The sequence below is a fragment of the Chiloscyllium plagiosum genome, unplaced genomic scaffold, assembly GCF_037043375.1.
Source record: "Chiloscyllium plagiosum isolate Xiang-an unplaced genomic scaffold, Cpla_swu_hap1 HiC_scaffold_27, whole genome shotgun sequence".
NCBI classification, from domain to species: Eukaryota; Metazoa; Chordata; class Chondrichthyes; order Orectolobiformes; family Hemiscylliidae; genus Chiloscyllium; species Chiloscyllium plagiosum.
In genome coordinates, this window is record NW_028270165.1 from 87,589,261 (window position 1) to 87,603,377 (window position 14,117).

Here is a 14,117-nt window from a genome sequence, read left to right on the forward strand (position 1 = left end):
GTACCAGCCTCCCCACTTCCTCTGGCAGTTCATTCCATACAAGTTCCACCTTCTGTCTAAAAATATGTTGCCCCTCAGGTCCCTTTCCCTACTCACCTTAAACTTCTTCCCCTTTAGTTCTGGACTCCCCTACCATGGAGAAAAGACCTTGGGTATTCACCCTATCCATGCCCCTTATAAATTTCTTTAAAGGTTACCACTCAGCCTCTGATGCTCCAAAGAAAATATCTCCCTGGCCTGTTCAGCCCCTTCCTGCAGCTCAAACCCTCCAAATCTGGCAACAGCCTTCTCAATATTTTCTGACCCCTCTCAAAGTTTCATAACATCTTTCCTACATCAGAGAGACCAGAATTGAATGCAGTATTCCAAAAATGGCCTAACCAATGTGCTGTACAGCCGCAAAATGATCTCCCAGTTCCTATACTGAATGCTCTGGCCAATAAAGGAAAGCATACCAAACACCTTGTTCACTATACTGTCTATGTAAGACTCCACCTTCAAGAAACTATGAACCTGCACTCCGAGGTCTCTTTATTCTGCGACACTCCCCTTAACTGGATTGCTGGACCAAAATGCAACATCTCACATTTCTCTGAATTAAACCCCATCTGCTACGCCTTGGCCCATCCAATCAATTCTAATTTATGCTAAACTCTCTTTCCTCTGTTATTCCCTAGAAGCTGAAAATCTCTGTCCCACATACTCTCCCTTCATTCTCTCATTGCTGAACCTAATCCCTGCTGTACCTCATCCTGAAGGGTCTGTTTCATGCTGATTAACAGGCCCACACTCAGAGGGATCTAATGGAAACATACAGAATACTGAATGGCCTGGACAGAGTAGACTTTCAGAGGATGTTTCCATTGGTAGGAGAGACTAGGACCGGAGGGCACAACCTTCGAGTAAAGGGAAGGCGTTTTAGAACGCAGATAAGGAGATACTTCTTCAGTGAAAGAGTGGTGAATCTATGGAATTCATTTCTACAGAAGGTTGCAGAGGCCAGGTCACTGAGGATATTTAAGACTGAGGTAGATAGGTTCCTGAGTATCATGGGGATGGAGAGTTCCAGGGAGAGCGCAGGAGAATGGGGTTGAGAAACCTATCAGCCACGATTGAATGGTATGAACAGACCTGATGGGCTGAATGGCCTAATTTCTGCTCCTATGTCTTATGGTCTCTTGCTGTCCTGGTCACAGTGAGAGAATTGGGAGCAGGAGTTGGCCATTTGGTCTTTCGAGCCTGCACAAGCATTGAACAGATCATAATTGAATATGGATCTACTTACATCTAGGTGAATAGGCTGGAACTTTTTCACTGGATCATAGGAGGGTGAGAGGTGACCTTATTGAGGTTTATAAAATCACGAGGAGCATAGATGAGGTCAATATCAGCTGTTGTTTCAAGAACAGGGAGCAATCTTTTTTAAGGTGAGAGGAGAAAAATTTTAAAAAGACATGAGGAGCACATTTTTCTTTTAAGAGCGTGGAGTGTGTGTCAAATGAACGTCCAGAGGAATTAGTGAATGCAGGTACAGTAACAACATTTAAAATAAATTTGAATAAGTGCACAAATAGAAAAGTTTCAGAAGGATATGGGCCAAACATTGGCAGGTGGGACTAGTTTAGTTTGTGAATATAGTCAGCATGGACAAGTTGGACTGAAGGGTCTGTTTCTGTGCTGTATGACTCTGTAACTGTTCTATACTGGTCTTAAAACCATTTTCTTGCCTTCCCCCGAAACCATCCACTTCTTTGTTCATCAAAGTCAAATGAACTCAGCCTTGAATACATTCAATGACCGGCCTAACTGCTGAAAGACATCCACACTTCTGAACTCAATTCCTCTTGCTAATATATCACTTGCTTTGCTCATTGCTTGCTGCACCTGTCTGACAACTGGCAGTAACTGGTTTCGAAGGACGCTGAGGCCCCTTTGTTCATCCACACATCTTTCCTGATGAAGAGCTCGTGCCCGAAACGTCGACTCTCCTCCTCAGTTGCTGCCTTACCTGCTGTGGTTTGCCAGCGCCACACTTTTCAACTCTGATCTCCAGCATCTCACTTTCGCCACATCTCAACATATCACTACACAAACAATGCACCTCCTTTCTGCTTTTTTTTTACATACATCAAAGGCTATACCTTCCCATTGTGGCACTGCGTTTGCAAAGTGAGACACAGACCTGGATCAACTTTTCCAGAGTCTGCCCCCTCCCTCGATTCACTCTTTCCTTTCATTTGTTACAAATCAGTAATTGAACCCCAGAATGAAAAGAAAATGGAAAACGTGTTGACAGAAACACTATTATACTCACAAATTTTAGACAGAGGAAGGAATTTATAGTTTGGGGTGAGGTTTAATCTTCATTCAGTGACAAAAGAGCAGCATCAGCGGCTTCAGAGCTCACGGTCCAACTTCCACATTTCGACAACGGCCGACTCTGATTGGCAGGAGGACCAGCCTCCTTCGGGTCCTCCAAGGTTCTCCATTGGTCCATGGAAAGGAGCTCGTGCGCCTTTTCTGCGGACACCCAGGAGTATGCGCAGTACTTTGCTGACACCGACAGACATGCGCAGTGCTAACTGACACCGCGGAGCATGCTCAGTATGCTCTGTCACGATGCTGGTGTTAACTGACAAATTTTAGAGTTAAAAATCACAAAACACCTGGTTATAGTCCAACAGGTTTATTTGGAAGCACAGGTTTTTGGAGCGCTGCTCCTTCATCAGGTGGTTGTGGAGTATAACATGGTAACACAGAATTTATGATCTTCTGATCTTATACTCCACAACCGCCTGATGAAGGAGCAGCGCTCCGAAAGCTAAGTGTTTCTAAACAAGCCGATTGGACTGTTACCTGGTGTTGTGTGATTATTAACTTTGTACACCCCAGTCCAACACGGGCACCTCCAGATCATGACAAATTTCAAGTGTCCAAATGGGAATACGAGAGAAAAATGCCAACGCCATTTTTTTTGCCGAAATGTTTTTTTTCCCCGTGCCTCGACGTTTTATTCCTTTTGCATTTTGTCTGGCTGCTCAACGTTCCTGCCTTTACCCCAAGGTAGAGGTGTTTCAAAACTAGAGGGTACAGGTTTAGGGTGAGGAGGAAAGATTTGAAGAGATTCAAAAGACTCGGCATAGAACATTCACCCCCTACAGGGCGAAAGTGACGACTGCAGATGCTGGAGATTAGGGTCGAGAGTGTGAGCTGGAAAAACACAGCAGGTCAAGCAGCGTGCGAGGAGCAGGAGAATCGACGTTTCCGGCAAAACCCTTCATCAGGAAATAGCTAAGTGGAATTGCAGAGCTGTAGCATAATCGAGTGGGTCTGGATGGGATGCTGCTGGGAAGGTCGGTGTGAATGGCCTGTAGGGATGATATGATTCCACTGCCTTAGCCACGCGTATATTGAGAAATGATTGCCCCAAGTCTGCTGTGGGAGGAGTGGGTTCGTTCGGGGGACACTGATACCAGTTCTGGGGAAGGTAGGATTGTGCTGTCTCTCTCTTCACACTCTGCCCCTCCGTCCATTTTCTCCCCACCCACTGCCCCCTGCCCATTTTCTCTCCTCACACTGCACCCCCATTCTCTCCCCATAACCCTCTGAACACCAGTCCTTCTCTACCCCCAACCTCTGTTCCCCTCTCCATTTCTCTCCCTTCTCCACCCCCACCAGCGCCCATCCCCCTCCTTTCTGGTGCCTCAGCCCTCTTTGATCGCTGTATCAAGCCCTTTTAAGGAGAGAGAGAGAATAGGTGGTGACGATTCTACCTGGGAAACAGGGTGTGCGAGAAATGACTGATTTTTAAAATTGAGAATAGCTAAAATCGTATATTCAGAAACGTTGTTAAAGTCTGGAAGAATTTTCTTTTTTTAAAAAAAAAACAAGCTGTAGAAACCTTTCTGAAACTTGCATTAATATATGCACAGTTCGGCCACAACCAAGGACAGGCTGTAGGAGTGAATGAGTGAATAAAAGACAAGTCCCACCTCGCCCATGAGGAGAAAGTGAGAACTGCAGATGCTGGAGATCAGAGTCGAGAGTGTGGTGTTGAAAAAGCACAGCAGGTCAGGCAGCATCCAAGGAGCAGGAGAATCAACGTTTCAGACATAAGCCCTTCACCTTGCCCTCTCCAGTGTGTGTTGTGAAACTGCTTAATCATTTCCAGTGGCCAAGCAAAGGCTGATAACAAGTTTGGAACACACGAGAATGACCTCAGCTGAGACCTTGGATTCATGTCTCACTACAGGAGACCCAGCTACACAATACACACACAAACTCTCTCTCTCTCTCTCTCTCACACACACACACACACACACACACAAAACACATACACACACACACACATACTCAAGTACTCACACGGTCGTGCAGACCCTCTCTGATAGACAGGCTCTCTCTCAGACACACATTGATACACCCCTCACACTCACATCCATGCACACACCTTCTCACACAATTATACTCCATCACACGCACACTTTACCCAGCATGCACACGCACACACACAGACGCTCTGTCTCATGCATGCACTCGCACATCGAAGTCTTTGGGGTGAATTGCATTTGCAGGATTATATATTTGGAAATAGAACCAGTCTGACTCAAGACTGGGATACAGAAAGACTCTAACCTCACAGCTCTCATGCGTTGTCTGAGCTGAGGTGTCACTTCCCTTTATAAAACATTAAGTTACCTGGAAATATGACTAAAAAGAAGTTCTGGCATTTACAGATTAATGAACCGAAATCTGCAACCCATTTTAAAAGATGAAAGACTTAACAGGTTTCTTCAATATATCATTTATGTTGCATGACACTATAATCTTTTGCTATACATTCTGTGTCTTACCATCCTACTCAACAGCTACCTGATGAAGGAACAGCGCTCCAAAACCTAGTGCTTCCAAAAAAACCTGTTGGACTATACCCTGGTGTTTGTGTCATTTTAAAACTTTGTTTCCAGTGAATACAGCCCACACCTCCCACTGTTGCCAGCAAACTTTGTAATGCCAATGAAACAATAAACCTGCAGTCCTGAAAAATTTACAATTTCGAACAATACTAGCTACTCATTCACTGCTCCTTCTGAGACACGACATTGGAAACTCGGTGCTGGTGGCTGAAAGAAATGAGAAGCTGTTGGATCTCACAGCTTTCAATGAGAGTTTAAGACTGGCGGTAAGTTCAGGTAACCTTTACTGCGACCCAACTTTGTTCCAGCTTCAGATCTCCACATCACAAGGCGTACAAAAAGTAGCTTTTCTTTAAAAAAAAGCACCTCAAGCTCAAAGTGCACACACTCCCTCCCCCCACCACACTTTCTTTATTATTGGTCAGTTAGTTGTCCCTTTGTAACTGGATCCTTCGTACAGCCGGGTAAAGCATGCAGCTGGGACGACTGAGTGAATCCTTTCCCGCACAGCAGTTTCCATCACTGAAAAGGACATGAGTGAATCAGGTGGGTTTTTGCCCTCTGAAAATGCTTTCATCCTTAGATTCTGAAGTCCAGACGACTGACCGAATCCCAATTCTGCCATCTGCCGCGACGAGATTCGAACCTGAGAGTCCCCAGAGCGGGGTTGTTAGCGGCGCTCGGTCATCGCTCCTTCCATCCCCTTGCGATGGCACGTGAACGTGCTGGTGCCTCCCCAGGTGGGAGGAGCAAGTGAAGCTCTTCCGGCACTGACAGCAGGTGAACGGCCTCTCTCCGATGTGGACCCACTGGTGGGTCAGCAGTGTAGCTGAATGAGTGAACCCCCTCCAGTACATGGGACACGTGAATGGCTTCTCTCCCTTGTGGACCCACTCGTGCGTCTCCAGATGGCTGATCCGACTGAACCCCTTCCTGCACACCGAGCAGGTGAATGGCGTCTCCCCGCTGTGAATACGTCTGTGGGTTTCCAGCAGGGATGGGGAAGGGAATCCTTTCCCTCAGTCCCCACATTTCCACAGTTTCCCTGTTGGGGGAGCTTTCCTTGTGTTGGTCTGTGTTTGAAATTACAATCAGAACGGGGACATAGTCTATCCCCACCGTGAGGGGTGAGATTTTGATTCCCCAAGCTGAGTAAATGGTGTGAAGCACTTTTCACAGTCAGCGCACTGAATCTCCCTCACTCGGTGTCTCAGTATTCTTCCTGCCGCACCAGTGTCCAAAATCTTTCAAGCAAACAAAAGCAAACATGTCTTCTTGATTGGAATGGCAGCTGATATTCAAGTCCCAATGAATCAAGTGGCTCTGTCAGAGGTTGATGTATCATTTGTTTTCAGATTTCTTTCGGCACGTCTTCCTGCAAAGGAAAATTACAAAATAAGTGATCACTGGCAGTACACTTAAACGAACATAACATAGGTGGCAGTTCCTGTAGTTTGCCAGATGCCTGCTGATCACATAATACCCAGCACACAGAAACCTGAAATCCCTCATGCAGCCAGATAGACTTAGGTGTGTTTAGAGGAAAACTTCATTCAAATCTAATCTAAACTATTCTTAAACTAAATACGTGTGCATATATATCAATATGCCAATCCTTTCAATGCGGCTCAGTTCCATGAGAAACTACACTTTTAATTGTGAACATGAGGAAAAAAGCAACCATTTTCCAGGGTGCAAACTGCATACGTGCCAAACTGAGGGAATACACAAGGAAAATACCTAAAAGAGAGATAGAAAGTATTTGAGCACCTTTGCAGAATCTGCTTCCTCTCTGGATTCACTCCAGTTGCTACAAGTAAACCTCCCTGGAGGTCAGGCAGCCCTGCATCGGGAAGCACTGGGTTGGTCAACTACGACCAGTTTACATGGAGAACACATCTCCACATTAAACAGCCTCGAGGCAAACTTCCCTTCCTTCCACTTAAAGTTCAAGACCCCTCAAAGCGAAATTCCCCAGGTAAGTTCGGAAGAATTTCTTCCAGTTGTTCACTAATCATTTGTATGAGCACTTTGTTAAAGTTTGAATATTGCGACTTTTGAAAATTAGTGATTCTGAGCGAAATCATAGTTCGAAAAACAGAATGTGGGAATTTAGACAGAGTTTATTTTTGCACATCGACGATAGGTCTGTACAACAGCATATGACACAACAGCAGTGAAGATCTTTTGACGTCATTCTCAAACGTGCCTGCCACACGCCAGATGAAAAGCTTAATACTTCTCTGGAAAAACTGCCGAGCAATGCAGGAGAATGGCACAACGCGTGCGTGTTGGGACCATAACCCAAAAGAGAAACCATTCTCTCCTATTCATTCAACATCGTCTTTAGCAGCTTTCCCGTATAACGGCGCTCTGTTCTGCACCTTGTCTTCTCATCCGCTTCACAAAAAAGCTTCGACATAAATATTTCACAATGATATACTGGCCCAATGTGCACAGTTGAGGTGACAACCTCTGAGTGGTCTCCTGTTCTCTGTATCCTATGTTGAGGAGGGCAACGCTTGTCACTGGCCACTCGGGTGTCAGAGAGAAGTTTTGAAACAGTGGAGGGAGCCCGGTTCCTGGGGACGGGACAAACAGCAGCAGGGAGACAGATGAGAAGCAGCTGCTCTGGAAACTCTTCGTCACTTACAATTCTTAGAGCAATGTCAAATGTATTTCACACTAAGCAAGTCTCAGCTGGCTCAAGAGATGTGTGGTAGGTCGGGGAATATCCGCTGTTTGGCTTGTTGGTCTCGGGACATGATTCTCAAGTAGAGTCTTTAACTATTCAGACTTGTGCGCGGTCCTGGATTCAAATCCCAGACGAAGGCTGCGTCTCTTCACTTCATTTGTGCAAAAATGCCCCATTAATTTTCTCAAAAAGCATCTTCGTGAAACGAGGTTAGGCTGCCTGGAGTACGAATGACTGAGAAAACAGGGAAGTGAAATGGTTGGAGATCGCGTTGAACAGGTTGACGTGAGTGGTGTGGTGTTTGAGGAATGTCAGCAATAAAGGTAGATTGAAATATTGGGCCAGCTCTCCTCGGAGAACCGAAGTTTTCCAAGTCAGTAGTGGCCTAGAAACAGGAAATAATGCTGTGAAAATGCTCCCATGCCTGAAAGGATCTGTAGTGATTCGGCAGAGCGTTAAAGTCACGAGGACGAGCGAATGCTGTAGACGAGGTTGCGGCAAATGTGCAGGTTAAGTGCTGCTTCACCTGGAAGGTATGTTCGAGTATGGAAGGATATTCAGGAGGGAGCGGGTAAATTGTACTTCTGAGTGAAATCACGGTTCGTAAAAACAGAATGTGGCAAGTTAGACAGAGTTAATATTTGCTTGTCGGCGATATGTCTGCCGGTGCGTGATGGGAGCATAACCCAGAGGGGAAACCATCTTTCCTATTCACTCAATGTCGTCTTTAGCAGCATTCCCGTATAACGGCGCACGGTTGTGCACCTCGCCTTCTCATCTGCTTCCCAAAAAACTTCGACATAAATATTTCACGTTGATATACAGGCCCAGTATGCACAGTTCAGATGACACTCTCGTGGAGGTCTGCGGGGTCTTCTCCTGTTCTCTATACCCTATGTTGAGGAGGGCAATGCTTGTCACTGGTCACTCCGGTGTCAGAGAAAAGTTTAGAAAGAAAACGGTTTAATTTTCGGCCAGTAGAGAGGGCCCGGTTCCTGGGGACGGGCAAACGGCAGCAGAGAGACAGAATGAGAAGCAGCTGTTCATAGAGTCATAGAGATGTACAGCATGGAAACAGACCCTTCGGTCCAACCCGTCCATGCCGATCAGATATCCCACCCCAATCTAGTCCCAACTGCCAGCACCCGGCCCATATCCCTCCAAACCCTTCCTATTCATATATCCATCCAAACGCCTCTTAAATGTTGCAATTGTACCAGCCTCCGCCACTTTCTCTGGCAGCTCATTCCATGCACGCACCACCCTCTGCGTGAAAATGTTGCCCCTCAGGTCTCTTTCATATCTTTCCCCTCTCACCCTAAATCTATGCCCTCTAGTTCTTGACTCCCCGACCCCAGGGAAAAGACTTTGCCTATTTATCATATCCATGCCCCTCATAATTTTGTAAACCTCCATAAAGTCACCCTTCAGCCTCCGACGTTGCAGAGAAAACAGCCCCAGTCTGTTCAATGTCAACAATACTTCACTCTGAGCAAGACTCAGCTGGTTTAAGAGGTAGAGTGGGGGTGTCTTGCTGTCTGGCTCGTTGGTCTAGGGGTATGATTCTCGCTTTGGGTTTTCGTCGACGCAGATTTGCAAGAGATCCCGGACGAGCCCGCGTTTCATGACTTGTGCAAAAGTGCCTCTTCCATTTTCTCAAAAAGCACCTTCGTTAAACGAGGTTGGGCTCCCTAGCGTACCAATGGGACAGAAAGCAGCGAAGTGAAATGATTGGAGATAGCGTTGAATAGGTTGACGTGAGTGTTGCGGTGTTTGAGGGATGTCAGCGATGAGGGTGGGTTGGAAATTTGGGACAGCTCTCTTCGGAGAACAGAAGTTTGAAATCTGGCCCGATTGAAGCTTTCCAAGTTACGCGAAGTCGAGACAGAGAAAGTAATGTAGTCAAAATGCTCCCACGCCTGAAAGGATCGGCAACGATTCGGCGGAGATTTAAAGTCATGAGGAAAAGAACCAAAAGTGACATTAGGGAGAACGCTTTCGTACAGGGGGTGGTTGGGGTCAGTAAATTCCTAACTGACACTGACAAAGAGGCAGATTCATGAGACGCAAACGGGAATCTGGTGGTCATGTTTAAAGTAACAATGTGCAGAATTACATGGAGAAGGCAAGAGAATGATACGAATAGAGACCCACGTTTACTTACTGTGTCGACCCAGCAGAGCGAAGGTGGGCCGCATGGCGTCTATCCAGAGTGAAATCACAGTTCGACCAACAGAATGTGGGAAGTTAGAAAAAGTTTATATTTACACAGCCTCCATACGTCTGCGCAACACCACATACGACGACAGCAGTGGAGATCTTTGACATCAGTCTCGTCAGACGAAAGGCTAAAGGGACCTGTGGAAAACGGCGCCATGCGTAAGAGCAGAGTGGCGCAGCGGGAGCGTGCTGGGCCCATAACCCAGAGGTCGATGGATCGAAACCATCCTCTGCTATTGTTCAGTGTCTCCTTGAGCGACTTTCCTTTGCGATGGGACTCCGTTCGGCATCTTGCCTTTCAAAAGATTTTCTGACTGTCTGAATGCCCCGTATCATACCATATCGTTTGGCGAAACTCACACCGTTCAAGTGACCGGCTTTTGGAGGTCTGAGTAGTCTTCTCCTGTTCTTCGTTGGTTTCCTATGAACTGAACCGCAAAACCACTTCTCTGAGATGCCAATGAGCTGATAAAGTTGAAACGCATGCCTTGTGGTTTCGTGCCTTCCCTGCAGTAATTCGCCACGCCGGTTCCGACGTGAATGACAAGCAGATGTTCTGGAAACTCTTTGCTGCTGGCAATTCTTGGAGCAAAGTGGAATGTATTTCACACTGAGCAAGTTTCAGCTGGCTCAGAGTCTCCAGTGTACATTGCTCTCTTTCCCGCCAGCTCAGAGAGAGAACAATAGGAGGGACAAAGGAGTGAATAACGATCCGTGTGGGAGGGTGAATAACTGTTAATGGAGAGCGTTCGTGGCTAACAATAAGTAGTGTGTCGTAGCAGACTATGTGATAACAAGGGGCTCGTATGTGTGTGGTAGGGGTCAAGGACATGGGGGATTTCAGGCCCTAAAGTCGTGCAACTCGATCTTGAAGACCGGAGGGCTGTAGGGTTTTGAATTGGAATATGAGGCGTTGTTCTTCCATCTTGAGCTGAGCTTTGCTGGAGCACTGCTGCAAGCCTGAGACAGAGATTTTGGCCAGGGAACAGGGTGGTGTGTTAAAGTGGCAGGAAAGCAGAAGCTCAGGTCCGTTTTTTGCGGGCAGAACCGAGGTGTTCTGCGAAGCAGTCATCCAGATTATACTTCATGCTCGGTTGGGGACACGACACTATGAGCGGCGAATGCAGGAGACGAGGTTGCGGCAAATGTGCAGGTGAAGTGCTGCTTCACATGGAAGATATATTCGAGCCTGGAAGGATATTCAGGAGGGAGCGGGTAAATTGTGCTTCTGAGTGAAATCACGGTTCGTAAAAACAGAATGTGGCAATTTAGACCGAGTTAAAATTTGCTTGTGGGCAATATGTCTGCCGGTGCGTGATGGGAGCATAACCCAGAAGGGAAACCATCTTTCCTATTCACTCAATGTTGTCTTTAGCAGCTTGTTGTGCACCTCGCCTTCTCATCTGCTTCCCAAAAATCTTCGACGTAAATATTTCACATTGATATACTGGCCCAATATGCACAGTTGAGATGACACACTCGTGGAGGTCTGCGGGGTCTTCTCCTGTTCTCTGTACCCTGTGTTGAGGAGGGTAATGCTTGTCACTGGTCACTCCGGTGTCTGAGAAAAGTTTAGAAAGAAAAAGGTTTAATTTTCTGCCAGTAGAGAGGGCCCTGTTCCTGGGGACGGGCAAACGACAGCTCAGATACAGAATGAGAAGCAGCTGTTCATAGAGTCATAGAGATGTACAGCATGGAAACAGACCCTTCGGTCCAAACCCGTCCATGCCGACCAGATATCCCACCCCAATCTAGTCCGACCTGCCAGCACCCGGCCCATATACCTCCAAACCCTTCCTATTCATATATCCATCCAAACGCCACTTAAATGTTGCATTTGTACCAGCCTCCGCCACTTTCTCTGGCAGCTCATTCCATGCACGCACTACCCTCTGCGTGAAAATGTTGCCGCTTAGGTCTCTTTTATATCTTTCCCCTCTCACCCTAAATCTATGCCCTCTAGTTCTTGACTCCCGGACCCCAGGGAAAAGACTTTGCCTATTTATCCTATCCATGCCCCTCATAATTTTGTAAACCTCCATAAAGTCACCCTTCAGCCTCCGACGTTGCAGAGAAAACAGCCCCAGCCTGTTCAATGTCAACTATACTTCACTCTGAGCAAGACTCAGCTGGTTCAAGAGGTAGAGCGGGGGGTGGGGTGGAAGCACGCTTGCTGTCTGGCTCGTTGGTCTAGGGGTATGATTCTCGCTTTGGGTCTTCGTCGACTCAGATTTGCGAGAGGTCCCGGGTTCAAATCCCGGACGAGCCCGCGTTTTATGCCTTGTGCAAAAGTGCCTCTTCCATTTTCTCAAAAAGTACGTTCGTTAAACGAGGTTGGGCTCCCTGGAGAACCAATGGGACAGAAAGCAGCGAAGTGTAATGATTGGAGATAGCGTTGAATAGGTTGACGTGAGTGTTGCGGTGTTTGAGGGATGTCAGCGATGAGGGTGGTTTGGAAATTTGGGACAGCTCTCTTCGGAGAACAGAAGTTTGAAATCTGGCCCCATTGAAGCTTTCCAAGTTACGCGAAGTCGAGACAGAGAAAGTAATGTAGTCAAAATGCTCCCACGCCTGAAAGGATCGGCAACGATTCGGCGGAGATTTAAAGTCATGAGGAAAAGAACCAAAAGTGACATTAGGGAGAACGCTTTCGTACAGGGAGTGATTGGGGTCAGTAAATCCCTAACTGACACTGACAAAGAGGCAGATTCATGAGACGCAAACGGGAATTCGGTGGTCATGTTTAAAGTAACAATGTGCAGAATTACATGGAGAAGGCAAGAGAATGATACGAATAGAGACCCACGTTTACTTACTGTGTCGACCCAGCAGAGCGAAGGTGGGCCGCATGGCGTCTATTCAGAGTGAAATCACAGTTCGACCAACAGAATGTGGGAAGTTAGAAAAAGTTTATATTTACACAGCCTCCATACGTCTGCGCAACACCATATAAGACGACAGCAGTGGAGATCTTTGACAACAGTCTCGTCAGACGAAAGGCTGAAGGGACCTGTGGAAAACAGCGCTGCGCGTGCAAGCGGAGTGGCGCCGCGCGAGTGTGCTGGCCCATAACCCAGAGGTCGATGGATCGAAACCATCCTCTGCTATTGTTCACTGTCTCCTTGAGCGACTTGCCTTTGCGATGGGACTCCGTTCGGCATCTTGCCTTTCAAAAGACTGTCTGAATGCCCCGTATCATACCATATCGTTTGGCGAAACTCACACCGTTCAAGTGACCGGCTTTTGGAGGTCTGAGTAGTCTTCTCCTGTTCTTCGTTGGTTTCCTATGAACTGAACCGCAAAACCACTTCTCTGAGATGCCAATGAGCTGACAAAGTTGAAACGCATGCCTTGTGGTTTCGTGCCTTCCCTGCAGTAATTCGCCACGCCGGTTCCGACGTGAATGACAAGCAGATGTTCTGGAAACTCTTTGCTGCTTGCAATTCTTGGAGCAAAGTGGAATGTATTTCACACTGAGCAAGTTTCAGCTGGCTCAGAGTCTCCAGTGTACATTGCTCTCTTTCCCGCCAGCTCAGAGAGAGAACAATAGGAGGGACAAAGGAGTGAATAACGATCCGTGTGGGAAGGTGAATAACTGTTAATGGAGAGCGTTCGTGGCTAACAATAAGTAGTGTGTCGTAGCAGACTATGTGATAACAAGGGGCTCGTATGTGTGTGGTAGGGGTCAAGGATATGGGGGATTTCAGGCCCTAAAGTCGTGCAACTCGACCTTGAAGACCGGAGGGCTGTAGGGTTTTGAAGTGGAATATGAGGCGTTGTTCTTCCATCTTGAGCTGAGCTTTGCTGGAGCACTGCTGCAAGCCTGAGACAGAGATTTTGGCCAGGGAACAGGGTGGCGTGTTAAAGTGGCAGGAAAGCAGAAGCTCAGGTCCGTTTTTTGCGGGCAGAACCGAGGTGTTCTGTGAAGCAGTCATCCAGATTATACTTCATGCTCGGTTGGGGACACGACACTGTGAGCAGCGAATGCAGGAGACGAGGTTGCGGCAAATGTGCAGGTGAAGTGCTGCTTCACCTGGAAGATATATTCGAGCCTGGAAGGATATTCAGGAGGGAGCAGGTAAATTGTGCTTCTGGGTGAAATCACGGTTCGTAAAAACAGAATGTGGCAATTTAGACAGAGTTAATATTTGCTTGTGGGCGATATGTCTGCCGGTGCGTGATGGGAGCATAAACCAGAAGGGAAACCATCTTTCCTATTCACTCAATGTTGTCTTTAGCAGCTTGTTGTGCACCTCGCCTTCTCATCTGCTTCCCAAAATCTTCGA

At 47.0% G+C, this 14,117-nt stretch overlaps 2 protein-coding genes and 1 non-coding gene across 4 annotated transcripts in view; 2 read left to right on the top strand and 1 right to left on the bottom strand.

The window, feature by feature from the left end:
• LOC122545194 (uncharacterized) overlaps positions 1–14,117 on the bottom strand; it is a 785,061-nt gene that overhangs the window by 455,868 nt on the left and 315,076 nt on the right. The window lies entirely within an intron of this gene.
• Positions 1–14,117, top strand: part of LOC148144890 (uncharacterized) — a 74,031-nt gene that overhangs the window by 29,139 nt on the left and 30,775 nt on the right. The window lies entirely within an intron of this gene.
• trnap-ugg (transfer RNA proline (anticodon UGG)) lies at positions 12,011–12,100 on the top strand. Its single transcript is given in 2 exon segments — positions 12,011–12,046; positions 12,065–12,100. It is a non-coding gene; the product is annotated as a tRNA-Pro (tRNA).